General features: G+C 35.0%; 1 pseudogene; it reads left to right on the top strand.

Annotated features, from left to right (window-relative positions):
- The first annotated feature begins 1,259 nt into the window (after positions 1–1,259).
- On the top strand, positions 1,260–2,083 carry LOC113623021 (RING finger and CHY zinc finger domain-containing protein 1 pseudogene; annotated as a pseudogene).
- Positions 2,084–22,762: the final 20,679 nt, after the last annotated feature.

Here is a 22,762-nt window from a genome sequence, read left to right as displayed (position 1 = left end):
AGAGAGAGAGAGAGAGAGAGAGAGAGAGAGAGAGAGAGATGTATAGATATGTCTATATCTATAGATATATATACACACATATAAGAAATATTATTCAGCCATAAAATAGAACGAAAGTCTACCTTTTGCAACAATATGTATGTAGCTGGAGAGTGCAATGATTAGTGAAATAAGTCAGACAAACATGTACCACAATGTCCACTGCAGCACTATTTACAATAGCCAGGACATGGAGCCAACCTAAATGTCCATCGACAGATGTATGGATAAAGAAGATGTGGCACATATATACAATGGAATATTACTCAGCCATAAATAGTAACGAAATTGAGTTATTTGTAGTGAGGTGGATGGACGTAGAGACTGTCATACAGAGTGAAGTAAGTCAGAAAGAGAAAAACAAATACCGTATTCTAACACATATGTATGGAATAAAAAAAAATGGTACTGATGAACCTAGTTGCAGGGCAGGAATAAAGATGTAGACATAGAAAATGGACTTGAGGACATGGGGTGGGAAGGGGAAGCTGGGGCGAAGTTAGTAGAATCGACATATATACACTACTGAATGTAAAATAGTTAGCTAGTGGGAAGCAGCAGCATAGAACAAGGAGATCAGCTCGGTGCTTTGAGATGACCTAGAGGGGTGAGATAGGGAGAATGGGAGGGAGGCTCAAGATGGAGAGGACATGGGGACATATGTATGCATATGGCTGATTCAATTTGTTGTACAACAGAAACAAACACAGTATTGTGAAGCAATTATACTCCAATAAAGATCTATTTAAAAAAAAAAGACAGGGCTTCCCTGGTGGCACAGTGGTTGAGAGTCCGCCTGCTGATGCAGGAGGCACAGGTTCGTGCCCTGGTCCGGGAAGATCCCACATGCTGCGGAGCGGCTGGGCCAGTGAGCCATGGCCGCTGAGCCTGCGCGTCTGGAGCCTGTGCTCTGCAACAGGAGAGGCCACAACAGTGAGAGGCCCGCGTACCGCAAAAAAAAAAAAAAAGACAAATACCATATGTTATAAGTAGAATCTAAAAAATAAAACAAATCAATATATACAACAAAACAGAAAAAGACTCATAGGTATAGAGAACAAGCTAGTGGTTACCAATGACGAGAGGGGAGGGGCAATATAAAGTTATGGGATTAAGAGATACAAACTACTGGGGAGCTGTACCCAGGACGGGGTAGGGTAGAGCTGTGACGCTTCTCAGGGCGTAGCTTTCGTCCTGGGGGAAGGGTCCGTGGAATTTGAGGGGAGGTGGAGGAGGTGGAGGAGATGGCGGCCTCGGCGCGGGAAGACGGCGCCCGTAGGCAAGCGCAAGGGCGGCGGGGCTGCGAGCACAATGACAGAGGATGTCTCCTGAAGGCACCATGCTGTGACAAGCTTTATTCTTGCCAGTTGTGTCATGATAACAATGAAGATCATCTGCTAGATCACTTTAAAGTAAAGGAAGTGCAGTGCATAAACTGTGAAAAAATCCAACGTGCACAACAGACTTGTGAAGAATGTAGCACACTGTTTGGAGAACATTATTTTAGTATGTGCCATCTGTTTGACAAAGACAAGAAACAGTATCACTGTGAAAACTGTGGAATTTTTAGGATTGGTCTGAAGGAAGATTTTTTTCACTGTCTGAAATGTAACTTATGCCTCACAATAAATCTGCAAGGAAAGCACAAGTGTATTGAAAATGTTTCCCAGCAGAATTGTCCAATATGTTTGCAGGACATTCACACATCTGTATTGTTGCTCATGTCTTGCCGTGTGGACATCTTTTACACAGAACGTGTTATGAAGAAATGTTGAAAGAAGGCTACAGATGTCCATTATATATGCACTCTGCTTTAGATATGACTAGGTACTGGAGACAGCTGGATGATGAGGTAGCACAGACTCCTATGCCATCAGAATATCAGAACATGACTGTGGATATTCTCTGCAATGATTGCAATGGAAAATCTACAGTCCAGTTCCATATATTAGGCATGAAATGTAATATTTGTGAGTCCTACAATACTGCTCAGTCTGGAGGATGTAGAATTTCAGTAGATCAGCAATGACCAGCCTATACTGCACTGGACAACTCAGCATTTTCTGATATAGATAAAGGCTATCTTTTTATCATGCTGCATCAGAATCTGTGCATTAGAGTTGATGTGTTTTGCATTAGTGTCACAGGGTAAAATCATATTACAGGACTTAGGGACTCAGGGTCTCTTTATAGAATTATCACAGCTCTACATTGAATGAAAGCCACCATGCTTGTGTTTTGATTGGAAATTCCTTTGGTGTCAGTTGTTTGGAAGTTAATGTTTGCCACTGAAATTCACATCCATAGATGTATTATACTTACAAGGAACTTTGTTTTAAGTGACTCTATGCACACAGAATTCATTTCTAGTTCTTGATAGAACTGTACTTAATTCTCAGTATTATTCTTGACTTTTTAAGGGGTGTGCTATGAGAATATGTTCTATCTTACTGTTAAAACCTAACTACATATACTTTAGAACTTTCTAAGACAGTCCTTTGGATCCTATAAATGTGAATTTTGATGTAATAACTGCTAATAAAACTATATTGAAACAGTAAAAAAAAATTTAAAAAAAGAGATACAAACTACTATGTAAAAAATAGATAAGCAGCAAGGATATATTGTATAGCCCAGGGAAATATAGTCATTGTTTTATAATAAAGTTAAATAGAGTATAATCTATAAAAATATTGAATCACTATGGTGTATACCTAAAACTAATATAATATTGTAAATCAACTACTATTCAATAAAAATGAATTAAAAAATATTTTAAAAGACAGCCATAACTTATTATCATATACCTTATATTAGACCAGGTCCAGTACAATGCAAAAAATTTGAAGCAATATTTAACACTTTTTAACTCCTCTGGCTCCTTTTCCTCTATTTTTATATATTTTACATCCAGATATATTATAAACACCACAATGATTTGTTAACACTGTAGCTTTAACCAGTTGGTAGTCTTTCATATTTACCCTTTTTGCATTTCCTTTTTATTTCTTATACCTCCATTATTCTACCCGAGATCATTTTCCTTCACCCTATTGAGCATGTTTGGGAGAACTAAAACAATTACAAGAATTGTTAGCTGTGGTCACTTCTGGAGAGCTAGATTTTCACTTTTTACTTTATATCTTTCTATGAAAGAGTGGCATTACAGATAGTTGTGTTATTTTCTAATACTTTTAAGTAAAATTAAGAACCCCAAAGCCTAAAATATATAAATTTGAATATATTTGCATTATCAGTATTATAATAAATATTAGTGTAATTTCTGTTAACGTTATAAACCTTTTCTCTACATGATTATACAGGTGGAAACATATTCATATAGAAGATAAATGTTAAAAAGAAATGAGGAATAACTGAGTTGGCCAATAGGAAGACATACCTCAATGTGTGTTCATCATTACAATTACAAAAATAAAAATATGTAAAGTAAGTGTTAATAATCTCCATAGTTGAGCACAGTTGAAGGAGATAGTTCCATATATCACGTTTTTACAGGCATTAGACAGGAAACATAGTATTAGGATTCTCTGTCAGGCTCTGTATACTTAATAGTCTTCTGGGAACTGCTTCAGACTGTATGATTATAGAACTGTCAACATCATTCTCTTGAGGATGTGTCATAACTCTACTGTAGAACAATTTCCTTTTATTCTTCCTTGTCTAGGATGAAGCATTTGATTCCTAAGGAAACCAAGGTTATTTGCCAAGGCCCAGTTTACTCAACAATTAGAAGTCAAAACTGAATAAATTTTATTTTGATCTTGAACGCCTGCATTTGATAGACTTTCCACCTGGATGTCTCTCAAGTAACTTGACCTTAAGGGACTGAAGGTGAATTCACTATCTTCTCCACCTCACCACATTTTCATCTTGTCTTGAACTTTCTATGCTAAGGAAGAGCATTACTATTCACTAATTTTCTAAGCCAGAAACCCTGGAGCCATCTTAGCCCTGATGCTTACTCTAATGGATCAAGTGCTATTTATCCATCTTCATAAATATCCCTTGTAAATATACTCTTGTTTTTACCATGTTATTGTGACACTGAGCGTCACTTTGAAGGGAAAAAAATCCCATAGACTTATTTATTGGCTCTGCTACAATAAATACAGGAGTTCTACCTTTTCTAATCCATTCTCTAATTTTAAATATTTTTTTTAATTCCTAATTGACCTCCCTTTTCAAATCTCCAGAGGGGTCATTTCAAATTTTCACTAGTTTTTTTTTTTTTTATTTAACATCTTTATTGGAATATAATTGCTTTACAATGGTGTGTTAGTTTCTGCTCTATGACAAAGTGAAACAGGTATACATATACATATGTTCCCATATCTCTTCCCTCTTGCATCTCCCTCCCTCCCTCCCACACTTCCTATCCCACCCCTCTACGTGGTCACAAAGCACTGAGCTGATCTCCCTGTACTGTGCAGCTGTTTCCCACTAGCTATCTATTTTACGTTTGGTAGTATATATATGTCCATGCCACTCTCTCACTTTGTCACAGCTTACCCTTCCCCCTCCCCATATCCTCAAGTCCATTCTCTAGTAGGTCTATGTCTTTATTCCCATCTTACCCCTATGTTCTTCATGACCTTTTTTTTTTTCTTAGATTCCATATATATGTGTTAGCATACAGTGTTTTTCTCTTTTTTGGCTTACTTCACTCTGTATTACAGACTCTAGGTCCATCCACCTCACTACAAACACTCAATTTCGTTTCTTTTCATGGCTGAGTAATATTCCATTGTATATATGTGCCACATCTTCCTTATCCAGAACAAGATTGAAAATCAGTAGTTCCTTTGGAGAAAATACAGCATGCCAAATAAATGCTATGTTTGCTTAATTAAATTAAGCAATTAGACCTTATTATATTAGAAAACTAAAAAACAGCTTAAGTACTAATGTTTGAGATTAATAAATTTTAATATAAAAGTATAGGGTGCTTTAAAAAGCAATAATTCCTGTTAAAGTATTTTTTAAAAAGTCATTGAGAGTATGAAATTACTCTTGCTTCTGATTTCATGCTGAACTCATCATGAAAATAAGGCTTAGTCAACGATTTTGAACAGAAAGGCTTAGAACTTACAAAAAGATTGCAAATCCGTTTTGACTTTAAGCTATGAAATGGAGCAATTTTCTTAACCAGTGAGTAAAGTCTAAATGATGGTGGCCTCTTCAGGTTAAAGTATTGACTATAACATGTCACCATCTGCCTCTATAATTATAGCTTTAACATTGACATTGAAGATATTTTTGATACTCTACAGATATGACATATAACAGTGGCACTATGTCTCACTGTTTCTTAATACAATGATTCTGACATTTGGCATGAATTACAGACATAAAACTAGAGGCCTGGAGGCTTAAACCTGGAGTTGTAAGCACTTAAAAGTTTTACACTGGTAAGACATTTTGCTTGTAACTGGCTGCAGAATTGAGTTTGAGGATTTTAGAAGAACAGGATATGATTCAGTTAAAACTAGAAATTCTATCTATGAGAGCTTTGTATTGGTATAGAATTTGAAATCTATACAAATGAGAAACAGGTATACAAAACATCTTTTCACATCCACTTTTGAATGGGAAGAAATTTGACAATTATAATATTATTTTAATTTTAGAGATTTGATAATTCTGTAAGGTTTAGGTTTAGAAATATAGGCTACAAATTTTAGGTAAACTCTCTAATCTTTAGGGTGAAATTTTCATTTGCCATTTTATATCCATTTTAAGGCATTTTCCAGTTTTGACTTTTCATTTTCAAAGGTCTCTGTAAGCAACTCTCAAGGGAGTGATGTTAAGTGAGATTATGCTAGGTATTTCAGTGGGGGTGGGGTGGACAACTTAAAACACATGTGGCTTCATAAACTTCCCCCCAAAAGCTTACTCTTTCTATTAAGGAGGTTCTAGTTCAAGGGTTACATTTAGAGGACTCCACCTGCATCTCTAATGTATGTTTCCAGTGAAAACATGGTTAGCCTTGGATACTTCCTTTTGAGGATTATCTGACAAATTTCTTGAATGCCCATTAATAGGCCTCAGAGAAGGGATCTCTCCTTTCTACCTGCACTTTCTCCATCCGAGGTAGGACACTGTTCACTGTGCCCTCCTCTCTTTCCAGTTTTACTGCTGTACTCCTGCTACACCAAAGCCTATCTCTCAGAGACTCTCCTGGTCCGATGCCTCTCTTCCCACATGCATGTCATTTAGGAAGTCATAGACAAAATAATCGTCCCCTAAGTTGTGTATATAGTAGGAATTTTATGGTATGTAGCGTTTTTAACTTGCTTCTTTCACTTATCAATATGTATTTAAGGTTTCTCCATGTCTTTTACTGTCTTGATAGCTCATATCTTTTTACTGATGAATAATACTCCATTGTATGGATGCACCACATCTGTTTATCCATTCATCTATTGAAGGACACCTTGGTTGCTTCCAAATTTTGGCAATTACAAGTACAGCTACTATAAACATTCATGTGCAGATTTTTGTATAGGCCTAATTTTTAAATTCATTTGATTAAATACTTAGGAGAATGATTGCTGGATTGCACAGTAAGACTATTTTCAGCTTTGTAATAAACTGGCAAACAGTCCTCCAAAGCGGTTGTATTATTTTGTATTACCACCTGCATAAATGAGAGTTCCTATTGCTCCATATCCATGCCCCCATTTGGCATTATAAGTAGTTTTGATTTTAGCCATTCTAATAGGTGTGTAATGATACCTCATTGTTTTAATTTGCAATTTCCTAATAACATATAATATTGAGCATGTTTTCATATGCTTATTTGCCATATATCTGTATATCTTCTTTGGTGAGGTATCTGTTCAGATCTTCTACCCTATTTTTAACTGGCTTGGTCATTTTCTTATCATTGAGTTCTAAGAATTCTTTGTATATTTTAGATACAAGTCCTTTATCAGATTTATATTTTGCAAATTTTTTTTTCAGTCCATGGCCTATCTTTTCATTGTTGTAAAAGGTTCATTTGAAGAGCAGACATTTTTAATTTTAATGAAGTCCAACATATCAATTTTTTTCCCATGGATTATGCTTTGGGGCTATGTCTAAAAACTCATTGTCAAACTCCAATTACCTATATTTTGTTCTATATTATCTTCTAGAAGCTTTATAATTTTATAGTTTACATTTGGTTTTATAATTCATTGAATTCATTTTTATGAATGGTATAATGTCAGTTCTAGACATTTTTCAGTTATACGAGTGTCCAGTTTTTTAGGACCATTTTTTCCATTGGATTGCCTTTGCTCTTTTGTCAACTATTAGTTGACAATATTTGTGTGGCTCTATTTCTCATTTATTTATTTTTTGTTGCATTATAATAGTTCTTTTTATATTCTAAATACAAGTTCTTTAACAAATATTATTTGCAGCTATTTTCTTCTAATCTGTAGGTTTCATTTCATTTTATTGCTGCAGTGTCTTTTGAAGCACAAAAGTATTCAATTTTGATGAAGTTAAACTTAGCTTTTTAAAATCTTTTAAAAAATTTCTTTTGTTTTTGGCATCATATCTAAAAAAATCATTTGCCTTTCTTAAGCTCATAAAGATTTATTTATGTTTTCTTCTAAGAGTTTTATAGTTTTAGCTTGTAAATCAAAATCTATGATCCATTTTGAAGCAATTTTTATGTAGGTGTGTAGTAGGAGTCCAATTTAAGTTGGAGAGCTTATACTATTTTATTTGAAGACATACTGTAATGATACAGAATTAAACAGCATCTCTTATCAGCATAAGCCTAGACATAAAAATCAATATAACAACAGAATCTAAGAAAAGACACACATGTGAGTGATCAATTAATTTAACAAATGTGCCATGATAATTTGGGAAGACTGCGTTTTACATATATTTTGTTAGAACAACTGGGTATGTCTATAGAAAAAGGAATGAACTTCAGTCACTACCAAATAAAATATGTAAAATAAACCTAGAATGGATCACAGACCTAAATAAAAACCCCAAAACTATGAAATTCTAGAGGAAAACATAGTTTTACAATGAAATCATGGTCACCATGAAGTGGGTGTAAGCAAAGTTTTCTTAGGACCAAAAAAAAAAAAAAAAAGAAGCAAACACTCTAAAGAAGAAAAAAAAGCAATAAAGTGGACTTCATTAAAAAATCCTCTTCAAAAAGCAACACTGATGGGCTTCCCTGGTGGCGCAAAGGTTGAGAGTCCGCCTGCCAATGCAGGGGACATGGGTTCATGCCCCGGTCCAGGAAGATCCCACATGCCACGGAGCGGCTGGGCCCGTGAGCCATGGCCACTGAGCCTGCGCGTCCGGAGCTTGTGCTCCACAACGGGAGAGGCCACAACAGAGAGAGGCCCACATACTGCAAAAAAAAAAAAAAAAAAAAAAGCAACACTGAAAAATGAAGCCAAATAATGGCAGAATATAACTATACTACCTAACAATGTGAAGAGCTTATTATCAAAACATATAAAAACCTCTCATAATAGAATAATTAGAAGTCAAAAATGGGCCAAAAAGAATGTTTAAGATGTTTAGTCATCAGGAAAATACAAAATAAAACATCATAATATATATTACTACACACCCACTTGAAAAGCTAACATTAAAATGGACTTGAGGATATGGGGAGGGGGAAGGGTAAGCTGTGACAAAGCAAGAGAGAGGCATGGACATATATACACTACCAAACGTAAGGTAGATAGCTAGTGGGAAGCAGCTGCATAGCACAGGGAGATCAGCTCGGTGCTTTGTGACCACCTGGAGGGGTGGGATAGGGAGGGTGGGAGGGAGGGAGATGCAAGAGGGAAGAGATATGGGAACATACGTATATATATAACTGATTCATTTTGTTGTAAAGCAGAAACTAACACACCATTGTAAAGCAATTATACTCCAATAAAGATGTTAAAAAAAGAAGATGTGGCACATATATACAATGGAATATTACTCAGCCATAAAAAGAAACGAAATTGAGCTATTTATAATGAGGTGGATGGACCTAGAGTCTGTCATACAGAGTGAAGTAAGTCAGAAAGAGAAAGTCTAGTACCGTATGCTAAAACATATATATGGAATTTAAGAGAAAAAAATGTCAAGAAGAACCTAGGGGTAAGACAGGAATAAAGACACAGACCTACTAGAGAATGGACTTGAGGATATGGGGAGGAGGAAGGGTGAGCTGTGACAAAGCGAGAAAGTGGCATGGACATATGTACGCTAACAAACGTAAAATAGATAGCTAGTGGGAAGAAGCCGCATAGCACAGGGAGATCAGCTCGGTGCTTTGTGACCACCTAGAGGGGTGGGTTAGGGAGGGTGGGAGGGAGGGAGACGCAAGAGGGAAGAGATATGGGAACATATGTATATGTATAACTGATTCACTTTGTTATAGAGCAGAAACTAACACACCATTGTAAAGCAATTATACTCCAATAAAGATGTAAAAAAAATACAAAATAAATTTTAAAAAAATTAAAGAAAATTAAAAAAATAAATAAACAGCAAAAAAAAAAAAAAATAAAAAGAGTAACAATACCAAGGGTTGGTGAAGACATGGAGCAAATGGAAATCTCATACATTTCTGATAGAAATGCAAAATAGTATCGTCATTCTGAAAACTAGTTTTCCAATGCCTTATAATATTAAAATACACTTATCATACAATCATACTTCCAGTTATTTTACCAAGAGAAATAAAAACATATGACTGCACAATAACTTGTATGTGTTCATATAAATTTGTTCATAAGAGCCACACTATTCATCAACAGGTAAATGAATGAACCAATTGTGGTAGATTTATTCAATGGAATACAACTTAAGATTAAAAAAGAATACCCTACTGATACATATAACCAAATGGATGAATCTCAGAAACTATTATGCAGATTGAATGACGACAATAACGATAAAGTGTATATGCTATTATTCTATATATATGAAGTTCTAAAATACTCAAAAAAGTCTATAGTGATGGAAGTAAGATCAGCAGTTGCTCGATTGAGGAATGAGGTTGTGTTTACAAGGTTGCATGTTATTTGTCAAAATTCAGCTCTATCCACACATTTTACTTGATTGTGTTTTACTGTAAGTAAATTATACCCAAATAAAGTGGATTTAGAAAGTAATACAGGGACTTCCCTGGTGGCACAGTGGTTAAGAATCCGCCTGCCAATGCAGGGAACACAGATTCCATCCCTGGTCCGGGAAGATTCCACATGCCACGGAGCAACTAAGCCTGTGCGCCACAACTACTGAGCCTGTGCTCTAGAGCCTGTGAGCCACAACTACTGAGCCCACGTGCTACAACTGCTGAAGCCCGTGTGCCTAGAGTCCATGCTCCACAACAGGAGAAGCCACCACAGTGAAAAGCCAACGCAACGCAACGAAGAGTAGCCCCCGCTCACCGCAACTAAAGGAAGCCTGCGTGTAGCAACAGAGACCCAATGCAGCCAAAAGTAAAAAAATAAATAAATTTATTTAAAAAAAAAAGAAAGTAATACATTCCAAAACAAAATACAGTCAAATAGAACAAAGTCGAAAGCTAATAAAAAGTAGGTCGTTCTTCAGCTTACTGGCAAACACTGTAAACAGTTTAGGGTGTATTTTTCCAGAAATATTATCTGCATGTGTATAAACTCATAAGTGCAAAATTGAGGGGTTTTTTTTTACTAGCAAAGGAGTATTTTTATCCATAAAAAGCACTTATAGATGTTTCTTTTTATACGAAATTTAATAAAATCATAAATTTTAAAAATCCTATTTCTTCCACCATATGAAAATAGAGGCCAATGATAATGTCGTACTAAATTTGGTTTCCTCTCTACCTCCGTTCCTTAGTCAATTCCAATACTTTGAATATAATAGCAGGTCAATACATAATCATTAAGTTAATAGAGCATATCTGGGTCTCTTCAACCTCACTACCAACAGGATTGGGGAATATATTTTGGAAAAGGAGCATGTGAAACATAATAATCAGAGCTTGAGGGAGAGGTGTGTTTTAAATTTGTGCCGCAAATCAGAATTTAAAAGCACACTTTGCTCTACCAAAATTTTTATAACCTAGCCACTTGATTTATAAGGATTCTTTTCCTTTTAAAAATCAGTGAGCAAAGTGAAGTACCATAATTCTTCCTGCAGATTTATGTCATGCTGAAAAGTTCATCTATTCTTGGAAGATTAAACATAAACAATTTGGATAAATCATTAGTAATGAACAGATTTCACCTTGCTCTCACCCAAAATGATTTTTCAGCACTAAAACTCCTTGTTATATTCATATACATATTTAAACTGATGGAAGGATTTAATGGTGAATATACATTGAAGAATAAAATTAGTTGTCTATTCAAAGGAAAAAGTTTTGAAATGAATGAGAGAGCAAATCATTCACATTTTATGAATGTGAGGAGTCTGAGCCATTTTAGCTAAGGATTTGTTAGATTATGAGAGTACACTCTTTTATGTGTCTCTAGAATTTCCTTCTTATTTTCCTTGTGTATTCATGTTTTTTTAACAACCAATCATGCACATTCCGTAGGATTAATATAAATTCATAATTTAAAATAACATTTATCTAGAACTGGCAAAGTAAATAAAATCTGATTAGATATCTAATAAACCTGATAAAAGCTCAACTATTTTTTTTCTCTGTGATTTTATCAGGCAAAAACTAACAAAACTTCATATGATTCCTTTTTAAAAATTTTTTTTGGTGATTTTATAGGGGATAATTCAAGATCCGGATTCATGAAGTAATTTTCTAGGGTCACAAAATGGATTATTAATAGAGCCAGAAGTACGTAAGTATTTCTAGTCTATCAAAATTATCTAAATTACATAATAACAGCTTGCTTCTAATATTGTTTTGTCTCTTTTAGCATTAATCTACAGTTGGGATTTTGAAAGCATCAAGGCATTAAATAATATTGCCTTATATAAAAAGCAAGTTCACTTTATATGAAAAGTATCTAAATTAAGCAGTCACTGTTGGACATCTTCAATCATTATTTTAGGGCATGTTATTGGTTGTACTTTGAAACAACTTGAATTTACTGTGTTTAGGACAGAAGCAGACACCAACTGCTAAAAGAACAAAGAATGGCTACACAACTAGAATGGGACCTATCAGGGGACACTTGGAGGCTATGTAGAACATCGTGTGAAGAATTAATCATAGAGGAGAACACTAGAATAGAGTTCAGCCCTCCAACAGAACCAAGACACAGCCCATATATCTCAATATGAAACTCAGTGGGTACAACATCCAATGCTCTGTGTTCCATATTCACCCAGATATTTCTTTTTTGCATCAAAGGATTGAGAAATAAAATGGAAATTGTATTTTTATCTAAAATGTGTTCATCAATAACATGTTCAGAATGATTGAACTATTTTACAGAATGAAATTAAATTAAGGACATTTTTTACATCCAATTTTGAGTAAAATTTCCTTTTAATTGAATCTGCAATAGATTCTATATTCATTTGCTAATTAATGGTAAAGTTCAAGTTCCCATATTGCTCTGTCACAGTTTATTAACATACATGGGGATCACTAAGCACACTCAATCACAATTACAGTATTCTTGTATTTAAATATTTTAATGTTTTATCACATACAAGTACTCCTTTCTGAATATGGCAGAAAGAGTTACTTAACTAAAAATTCTAAAAAAAATTGAGCTTTACAACTAATGACACATTTACCATCTAAAATAATCCGTTATAAGATTAGGGTCAACCAATAAAAAATAGTGATGACTGAACAAATGTCTTCTCAAAATGATTGCCACTCTTGCTTCATGTTATAATTCAGAGAAAAATATGTTAATTTATTGAATGTAGGGCTTTTATCCCTGAAATAATAGCACAAAGACAACTAGCCCTGTTATTTTCAACAATGACTATTTTATCTTTGAAAATTATTGGAAATAGACTTTTGACTCTTCTTAGAAATGAGCCCCACACTAGAACACATAAGTTAATGATTCTCAAGCAATAAGCCCTGAGGTTGCTGTACTGCTGCCATGGTCCTTTGCTGGCTTAACATCTAATGGTCTCCTGCTATCTGTTGTTTACACCTTGAAGAAATAGGATTATTTATCCCAGCCTTGTAAATAAGTACACAACAATTTATCAGGACAAAACTGTTTTGTCAGCCTGTCTTATCTTATAGTTTTGCCAGTTAATGAACAATAACTTATTTTACCTCAGTAGCCTAACATAAATCACTGCTTGTTTTCAACAGATGTCAGAAGCACTACTGTCAAAGTTGATAGCAGTATAGTCTAAGCAAGTTAGAATAATATTAGCATTTATTTGCTGTTTTTTTTAATGTTACAGGCATTATAGCTATAAATTTCTGTGTCATTTTGAACAATATAATACAAAATAACTTTTACCTGCAGTTAAATCTAACATATTGATCCCATACATTTTTTTCCCTCCTCCTTCTCAAAACCCCATACCCCCCCACAAAAAATGGCAATACAAAATAAAGAAAGGGTTTAAACCAATAAGAGACCTGCAAAAGGAGAAATAATAGCATTCTGGAAATTACAAAGAGGATGGAAAATTTACAATAGCTTAGCAAACCACAGAAAGATAAAACAGCTCTGGGGAATTGGGATGGGGTGGAAATGCAGCAAAAACCAGCCTTATTCTGGAAATTTGTATCAAGAAAGTTTCTAATGCCTATTTCTGAAGGCTGAGTACAGAGGTCACAAGACGAGGACAGTTTGAACAGTGTTAGACTCCTACTATAGGTGTTAGACCCCTGTATTCCTTTTTTCATAATGACTGATTACTTTCTAGGGATGTGGAACCATATCACTTCTGATTTGAGCAACCATTAGGGCTGAAGGTGGAGGTGAATTGAAAGACTAAAAAGAGTGGAGTTACATACTTATCTTCAGGATAAACATCAAAACTCTCACATCCTAGATTTTTCATTATATCCTTATTTTTTTAACAGTTACTTTGACTTGGGTATTTTCTTACTTGCAGCCAAACCATACTGACTGATATAGAAAGTTTATCAGCCATTCCAAGTTCGAGTTAGTGCTTGAAAATCTGCCTCAGCATAGTTAAATAAAGTACTCTGTCCCCATAGAGAGTGATAAATTTGATAAAAGTGCCAAGTCTTAATTTAAGTCACACTGCTATTCCACCAAAGTGTATTCTTAGACTTAGGAGTGAGAAGTAGCAAAAGTGTTTCTCCATGACCTTGTTGTCAAGTCTATCTGCTACTGATAACTCGGAATGTCTGAGTCTGGATATGTTAATGATCCTGGGTTCTTTGGAAAAGTGGAACATTTCTGCCTTTGGCCATTTCTCAATTTCTTGTAGATATCTAAATAAGTGCAATCAAATTGTATAATGAAATGCTAATACTAGTTATTTGTGTAAACAGGAACTGCCCTTTCTGTCCATTTATTTGTGTAACAAATATAAATAGACATTTCTGTAAGCATTACATTCTACTTTTATCCTCTATCTTAGGTGATTATGACACTCATTATTTTTGTGTATGTTCATACCATGTAATTTGCTCCAATCCTTAAAAAATTAAAGAATTTTTCTTTCATGACATTATTCTTGTGATTTGCAGCAGTTATTTTCAAACTGCATCCAGTCCTAGAGTTCTGCAGAGATAGGCAAAGGGCTTTCTTGGGGCTGGTGTGTGTATGTGTACATGTCTATGTATGATTGTAAGCAGATAGGATAAGGAGTCCCAGGAGAAAGAGACCCAGGAATGGCTTTCTTGACATAAGAGAAGCCATTTTTGGCCTAAGCCATTTTGTGATCTAAGCCTGGCCACAATGCTTGCCCTTGAACAATTCTCAGTAATCAATGATCTTAAGGGAACAAAAGAATGTAGGAACAATGGACTGTTATCAGGCAAGAGAAGTAACAATAGCAAAGATAATACATCAGCTGTAAAGTCTCCAAGTTCTCTTTCAATGGTAAAGATTAGCCTGAAGCACTCAACCACCAGACCAACTGGAACCTAAGAGGTGATGATATTGACTTTCCTGACCCTCCTGATTTCAATCAGCTAAAGCTTGGACTCTGTAGACCACCTAAGCCCCTTCATGAATATGCATACACTGCCCAAATCCCTTCATGAATATGCATGTACCCTTAACTTAAAATTTCCCCAATTTTGCTGTTCAGGGAGACTCTGCTTTGGGAAAGATCCCTGGTGTTCTCCTTACTTGCTGCAAGTAATAAATCCTTCCTTCTCCAATCTTTGGCTTGGTTGTGTCTTTTGGCTTGACACCCACCAAAAGGCGAACTCAGTTTTTGGGTAACATGATTGTATATGCATGTATGAAGGAATGTGTATGTACGTGTGTGAATGAGTACGTCTGTGAATGTGTACGCATTTGTGTATGTTTTTGTGTGTGTACGTAGGAAGTTATTCAAAGGAGTGTAGCTTCAGGATCCATCTCTTGCTTTACTCAGGGGAACTGTAATTACATTTCTTTTGATTTTTAAGCTTCTTATAAGTTTGTATTTAGGAAAACAATGTTAAAGAAAGATTAAAATGTAAAAGGAGCTCAGCAAACAGCTAAAAAATCTTTTCTAAAATAATTAGGGACATATGCACTTTAAATCCACATATAATCTCACAATTTAATTTGGCAAATATAGTCACCATTCTACCCTCCTAAACATTTTTTCCCAAGTGAGATAGCGCTCCAAAAATAGCCATGTTTTCATTCAGATTTCTTTCTCTTTTATTTTTTCTTTTCCCTGGATCACCCTCTGGAAGAATTATAAGAAGCAGAAAAATTGGCAAAATCCAAGGATCATAAAGAAAAAATAAATGGAACAGGGCTAGATAATCCATAAATTGCACAATAAGCTTTAGAATAATGGAATTGATTCTAGTTCAGAAATGGTTTGGCCTAAAATATTCTTCTCTATCTGTAGTCTGCGTATTTGCATATGCTTTCATAGAAATCAAGGCCAAATCACTTGGCAGAAATATCCTTACTATATTTGTCATTTTTCTAGTGACTTTAAAGCTTTTTCTGAATTCATAGAATTTTTAAATAATTTATGCATTTCTTGGAGATTCCTGGAGAGTAGGGAACACTAGTGGAAACACAGCTATGTGTATAGAAATATTGATGACTATAGGAAATATAAAATTAAATTTAAGGTTTTAGACATATGGCAACATGAAAAAATTAAACTGCCTTAATTTTTCCTATTTTCAGAAGTTAAATTTAAAAAAGAGAATGTGACACTCTCATAAGTAATACGCACATTGTATTGTACTTTCAATTTTTGATTGTCAGCACTCCATACTGTAAGGTCTCAAACTTGGCATTAGTATTACCTTCCAGCCTTGCAATGACTCTTCTTCCCTTCAAAGTGCAGGGTCCTACTAGAAAATCTAAGTTGGTCTCTTTTATAATGACTCATAGACTGCTGCAATGCATTGCCTGGCATTTATAAGATGAAATTCAAGGTATTTATTCAGTTGGAATTTGGATGTGTCATACACACATGGAGCTCCAACTTGTGTAAACTGGTAAAAACTTGTATGGATGCCTTCTCTAATGGCATTGGTGTTCCTCAGGGCTCAGTCACAGGTCATCTTCTATTCTCTTGTTATATGTCTTTATAGATGATTAAATCCATTTCCATAGCTTTTAAAAAGTTCTGTAACTTGACAATTCCCTAATTATTATCACCAGGCCAGACATCTCCTCTAAACCCCAGATTTTTATATACACTTGCTTTTTGACATTTTCACTTGAATGTCACATTGGCATCTCAATTTTTTTATGTCCCCAAACTGAACTCTTGTTATCCAATAACTGAATTTTTTTTTCAGTGTTACTTATTATAGAATATGATATGGCTTAAAAAACAAACTTTTTTTTCTCCTTCTCACAGTCATGGAGGTTGGGAGGCCAAGGTCAAGGCACCAGGGCATTTTTGTCTGGTGAGAGTTCTCTTCCTGGTTTGCAGATGGACATTTCTCCTTATATGCTTACATGGCAGAAAGGAGAGAAGAAGCAAGCTCTCTCTCATATCTCTTCTTATAAGCGTGCTAAGCCTATCATGAGGCTCCACCCTCCTGACCAAATGACCTCCCAAAGGCCCCATTTCCAAATACCATCCAAATGGCGTTTATGATTTCAACACATTAATTTGGGGGCGGGCGGTACACAAACATGTAGCCCATAACATAAACTCACATTCTGTCAATTTACAATTTCTTGTGATGTCTTCTTATGCCACCTTCCTCTAAGTCAACATCACCTCTCATTAGATTAACAGCAAATATAATTCTGAACTGAGAAATGCCTTGATAAAATTTCTTAATGCTTCTAACTGCTCCTAAAGTGAAATTCAAAATTATTAATAAGGTATTCAAAGCCCTACATAATCGACACTAACATCTATCTTCAGTCACTGTCCTCTTCCTATTGTATTTCTGCCACACAGAACTGCATTTTTCTCTGCTTCTCCAACATACATGTTCCTTCCTTTCCACTCTCAGAAACTTCCTTTGTGCTATGCTGTTTTGTCCTCCCAATTCCCTGCTTCCTTGTCCACATCTAACCACACCTTATTCTGCCTGACTTAGTCCTACTTATGAAGCAAGTTTCCACCTAAGTATCATTTCTTTAGGAAAGCTTCATCTTTTATAACACTTAACAGCCCCTTGATTGTATTATGTCTCCTTATATTATTTTGTGAAACACTATACTTTTCTTTATATTACTGATAAAATAATGATACACATTCTGTGGGGTTTACAGAGTCAGCTTTTAAGAGGAGACTTATGCTTTGAAATCCCTTCAAAAGGTATGACATTGGAGGTAAATATTTCATGTCTTAATAAACCCAAGCAAACCAAGATTCCTTCAAGATTGGAACAGACTACTGTTTCTTCTAATACACCTTCTATGAAGAAATTGTCTTGTATTTCAGTGCCATGTAAATGAAAATATGTATTTTTAGGCACTAGAATTGCACTCTACATGACAAAATGCCATGCTACCAAAGGCCTTCAGAAAATGAAACTAAGGCAAGATCAGTTTCACACATCCCACCTCAGCTTCAATCTAGACTTTCTACTCCCTGCATTCAAGAGAGTATGTAATTGCTTGAATTATTTAAATGTATGCAAAGGATTCAACTCTATTTACAAACATTATGAAATTACTTTCTACTGTATTTTCCATACTTCTCTCTCTCATAGATGGTAAACTCAGTGAGGGCAGGTACCATGCCTCCACTTTCAAAACTGTATTCCTAGTGCCCAATACAGTGGCTGATAAATATTACTCATTTAACAGTACTTGTCAAAATAGTGAATAAAAGTATGTTTTTGTTTGAATGACTTTCTATCCTGGTTCCCATATACTGTTATGGTATAACTAGGGTATGACATATCTGAGTGATTGTCAGGGATTTTGGTATCAGGGATCTCCTGAAGATAGAATAGGCTATGAGGTCCTGAAGAATAATTGACCAAGAGTAAAATTTTAGACATAGATTTGGATTAAGAAGGTCTTCTTGACTCCTCTCAAAATAGTTCAAGCATTGGTTCATATTGATGAATGTTTACTTATAGGGCAGATATGCCACGAACAAGTGGAGAGGAGAAATGTCATCTTATTCATACTTTTTTATCTAGAACAGTGGTCTTCAACAGGAGTGATTTTCTCCTTAAGGGGACATTTGGCAATGTCAGGAGGCATTTTTAATCACCACACCTGAGCGGGGGGCTGTTAATGGCATCTAATGGGTGCAGTTTACTTGCCACTGCATGACTATCATAAACACAGGCAAGAAGAAATCAACTAAAATGTTAATGAATTGCTAAAAGGCAACAGTGGGCTTTGGGGTTGGTACAGAATCTCTAGGATATGCAGACACAAGAGGAGTTTGCAAACATTCACAGGCTTGTTTCCTTGGGCCTCCACTGGATACTCATGAGACAAAAATATAAGAAGTATTCTGAAGAGAACACCCTCTGTCAGTGTTACAGGAGGAGATGCCTACTGCTTTAAGAAAGGCACGAAGCCCCATGCCTTACTTGGGCTCCTTTCTCAAAAGCCTTAAGCCCCTACTGAGAACAGTAAATACCCTCACACCCAAGACACAAGTAAGACTCATTTTTGCTGCGGGAAGAATAGAGACTATAAAAACTATTTCTACAAGTGGGGCTGGAAACACTCTTGAGCTCAGATTTCAAATCTAATACACTCAGAGATCTTCTTCTACAGGCAGGAAACTCTCCCACACGAGAATGACCACAGATAAATTGTGAAATTTGGTTACCGAAAATAGCAACAGGAACATTAAGAAATCCTTGACACTGAGACCAAGGCCCATGTGTCCTGCATAAGACTGAGGTTGGACTAGGAAAACACAGAACTCCCCTTGCCCCACAACAAGCTTAGGAACCACTGAATAGTTAGCAACATCACTCTGACTCTAAATAAAGACAAGATTCATTCTGAAGCAGTAACTGGTAGGGTCAGCTGAAAACTGGGCATAGAGTTTTATCCCTAAGTTAAATCTTCTTCAACCCAGCCCAAACCCAAGCACAGGTACCTTCAGTACTTTAGAGATATTGTTTCATCGTCTCTGACTTATTTGTTTCTGAAGAGAAGTCTGCTTTGCCTCTTATCTTTGTTCCTCTATCTGGAATATGTCTTTTTCTCTGGCTGCTTTAATAATTTTACCTTTATATTTCTTTTTTCAGCAGTTTGAATATGATAGGTCTAGGGGTGTGTGTGTGTGTGTGTGTGTATCCTGCTTCGGTTTCTCTGTGTTTCATGGATTTTTAATCTTTTATTATTTCATTACTTTCATGAAACTCCCAGCTATTTTATAGTCAAATATTTCTTTTGCTCTACTCCTTCTGGAATTCCAGTATATTGACCATGTGATGTTGTTTCACAGTTCTTAGGACACCCTTTTGTCCATACTTTTTGTTCCTTTGTGTTTCACTTTGGGTAGTATCTACTAATCTATTCTCAAGTTTATTGATTTTTTTCTTTCCTGTAGGAAGTTCATTGATAAATATATCAAAAAAATTATTCATGTCTCTGATATTGTATTTTTTAGCATTTCCTTTTGATTCTTTCTTGTAGTTTCTCTCTTCTGAAATTCCCCATCTGTTCATACATATTATTTACCTTTTCCACTGGGCTCCTTACCATGTTAATCATTGACATTATTAAATACCTCTTTGATGGCTCCTGCATCTGAGTCTTCTCTGACTTTGGTTCTGCTAATTATTTTGTTTTCTTTTACCTTTTCTATATGTCTTATAACTTTTTATTGAATGTTAGGCATCCTGTCTGTGTAGGACAGGAGAGATAAAGTTAAATAGAATTTATACCCAATAATGGGCATATCTCTTCTCAGGCTATTAATGTAGGGGACTGTTCTGAAATAATTAGGGAGTAATTTGGGTTTCGATTTTGTTGTTGTTATGTTAACTTTAGTATTTTTTAGAAACTTTAAAAAATAACATGTACACTATTCTTATAAGATATGAACTAAACTTCAATTTTATAGATGATGAAACTCAAGATCAAAAGGATAAGAAAAGGTTCAAGTTTACACAACTTATGATAAAACATCTTAAAGAGCCAGGTGTACTTCAAAGCCATTGCTCTTAATGGCTACCTATATAGTCTATATATAGAGTTTTAGAGCCCATGAGTTTTAGAGCCCATGAGCATCTATGATAGGATAAAAGCTCCTACTAGGTAAGAAATTATAGGAGAGCTTCTAGCTGATCTCAGTGAGTGTAAGCCTCATGTCTCAAACTTGTTTCCTATGAGCACACTAGGAAAATCTTCAGTGGCATTTAGTGAATGAATTTTGGTCATTAAATTATCATGAAGAGGAAGGTCCTTAAAGTCTAGATAATGTAAAATATTCAGTTTTCTCAAAGGGAAATAGATGAATGTTACAAATTATAAACTGGTGAACTGATATTAATAATAATACTAGAGTAAGTTTTGAATTAGTCATTTGTTCCCCCAAAAGAAAGGCTGGATCAATGAAAAACATATTTAGTTTTTTTCTTTCATTGTCTGTAATTTCAGGGTGAACCCCTACCCAATATTTGGTTTTGATATTGAGATCAACGTGTGTGTGTGCACACGCGTGCGCACACACATACACACACGCACACACCCCAAAAGGTTATGAAAAGTTTTATTACTCACATAATGAGGCTTTCTGGGGAGAATGTCATGGCTCCTAAGCAGGTCTGAAAATGGCTAGAAAGGGAAAGAAAATGTTATTGGCTTGGGGTTTCTTGTGGGCAGGAGGTGGGGCTGGAGTGAGGGATCTGGCATGTGGTTTGAACGTCTTGCCAGTGCTAAAGGAGAGAACACCCAGGCTTTCTTACATGGCTGTGCAGATGTGGGGCAGAGGGAAAGAGGAAGGAGTGAGAATTAAAGCTGTCATCAGTTGAACATCAAAAATGGACCACATCCTTTATTTAAATGATGAAACTACTGATAGATGGGTAAATGATAAAGTCATTGTACATTTGCCTTCTTAGAATATTTACTCTTGCTTCCCTTCCTCTTCGCCCCACCAGGTGTTTTTTGGTCCTATCAACCAAGGATGTGTGTTAATTTCCTAACTTTGAATGTCCTGGGACCTGCAGGTAATGTGAGTTCAAACCTATAGTCACAAAGGGCCAACTTTGGTTACAGATTATCAAAGGAGATGTTTTAATTTTTCTACCCAGATCCTAGTAAATTTTCCTTATCATCTTTTGACCCTGGGCCTTTTTGAAAAATATGTAGTTATTATTTAGAAAAAATTTACTAGGTTTGAATTAGTTTTCAGGACATCTATTCTACAATAATATTAGAAATGGACATTAATGTCTTTCTGTTCCATTTTATTTCCCATTTAGACAGGTATAGCTAATTTTTAACATAGTACTTAATAACATTTATTCTGCATATAAGAAGGAAACATGTTAGAGACATTATAATAGAAACAATGTTTGGATATTCAAACTCAAAGTTACATAACTTGCAAGATAACCTTTGATTTTTGTTTTATGAGGATTGATAAAATGCACTGTACAATAGAAGGGTAAATGTAAACATTTTGTGAGTCATAAAATTTTTTCAGATGCTTCCAAATTTAGGGTGTATGTGCATAGATGAGCAAAATTAGTAATATTTTATTGTCTTTTTATTTATTAATTTATTCAAGAAGTATTTTGGGGCACACACATGTATGAGGAAGTGTTTTAAGTCCTGGGTATATAGTGGTGAGAAATAAAGTTATACAATTTAGAGATCTCATAGAATGAATAAAAATTTATGTACAATTGAATTGTGTTTATAGAAATTAATATTTTTATGCTTATCTACATCCTTAGAGAACTTCCCAAATGATACATTTTTAAAGCCAAATATAATTAAAATTAGAAATATTAATTAGTTTCTATTTCAATAAGAAAAATGTCTTAAAATAACGTTACTAAGGTCTTTCCATCATCAATGTTCAACATTTTAATTACTGAGGAAATTTAATCATTAAAGTTATAAAAAACACCTTTCTGAAAAATTTTATTAACTGGTAATTCATAGAACACATCATAGGATGTACTATCCTTTATATTTTTTCAACCTAAGGCTCATTTAAAATTTTCTGTCTTAAACTAGCT

Source organism: Aethalodelphis obliquidens, unplaced genomic scaffold, assembly GCF_003676395.1.
Source record: "Aethalodelphis obliquidens isolate GAN/ISIS:26980383/991018 unplaced genomic scaffold, ASM367639v1 scaffold10, whole genome shotgun sequence".
Classification (NCBI taxonomy): Eukaryota; Metazoa; Chordata; class Mammalia; order Artiodactyla; family Delphinidae; genus Aethalodelphis; species Aethalodelphis obliquidens.
This window is presented reverse-complemented; position numbering and strand designations above follow the sequence as displayed.